The sequence below is a fragment of the Salmo salar genome, chromosome 14 (assembly GCF_965601325.2).
Source record: "Salmo salar chromosome 14, fSalSal1, whole genome shotgun sequence".
NCBI lineage: Eukaryota > Metazoa > Chordata > Actinopteri > Salmoniformes > Salmonidae > Salmo > Salmo salar.
In genome coordinates, this window is record NC_138304.1 from 6,081,805 (window position 1) to 6,083,058 (window position 1,254).

Below are 1,254 nucleotides of genomic sequence, written 5' to 3' on the forward strand. Positions count from 1 at the left end.
CAATCAAAGAGTCAAATGATGATGAACTGTTTATTGATTCAGTGACACAGAAAAGTCACATATCAGAGACAGAGCAAGCCTTTGCTGACATTGAGATAGGAACACAAGGCACAAAGCTAAAGTTCAAACTAGACACTGGTGCACAAGTAAACATTATTCCTCTGAATAAGTACCGCAGCTTGACATCTGAGTGCGAGCTACAGCCCACCATGCGCAGACTGACTGGTTATGGTGGTGAACAGCTCCCAGTAAAAGGCACATGCACTTTCAAATGCAAATACAAGGAAAGTGACATGATGTTGGACTTTTACGTTGTTGACACTAGAGCACCTGCAGTGCTAGGTCTTAAAGCATGTTTAGACATGAACCTCATCAAGCTAGTTTTATCAGTAACAGCACCAGTAGAGACAGGAAATGTACTGGAGGAGTTTGCTGATGTCTTTACAGGAATAGGATTATTCCCAGGAGAATGTACCATTCACCTTGACCCAGACGCAACCCCTGTGGTCTACCCCCCGAGAAAGATTCCCCTTGCTCTCCGTGCCCGTCTGAAGAAAGAGTTGGAGAGCATGGAGCAATCTGACATAGTCACCAAGGTTACAGAACCTACCGACTGGGTAAACGCGTTAGTGGTGGTGGAGAAACCACGCACAGGCAAGCTCCGAGTATGCCTCGACCCAAGAGACTTGAACAAGGCTATCAAACGGCCCCATATGGTATATGTTGTGAAATTGTTAGATATTAATTGTTAGATATTACTGCACTGTCAGAGCAAGAAACACAATTTCGCTACACCCGTAATAACTTCTGCTAAACACGTGTATGTGAGCAATAACATTTGATTTGACCTATGAAGGTGGTTTGAAATGTGGTCAGAAATATCTGATTGTATGTGCTTTTTGGCTGTTCAGACTGCAGGAAAAAGATTAGATTCAATTCGGCTATATACAGAACACTTGAGTAACTTCAAACTGCCAGTGTGAACAAGGCTTTAGAGACTCATAAGGGCCAATAGACCATGTAGGGACTGGATACATTTGAGTCAAATGTATGTGCAATGTGTAAAATGTAATTGTCAACAGTGAATTCAACTTCTGTACATTTCAGAATGAGATCATTGCTTTACCTCCGTTTTGTAATAATTGTACAATTTCAGCATACTGGAATGTGTGCAATTTGAGCATCTGTTTGCAGCAGCAGCTGTGTTTAGCTAGCTGAAATAAATAAAGCCTACATTTCCAATGACGCTCCACC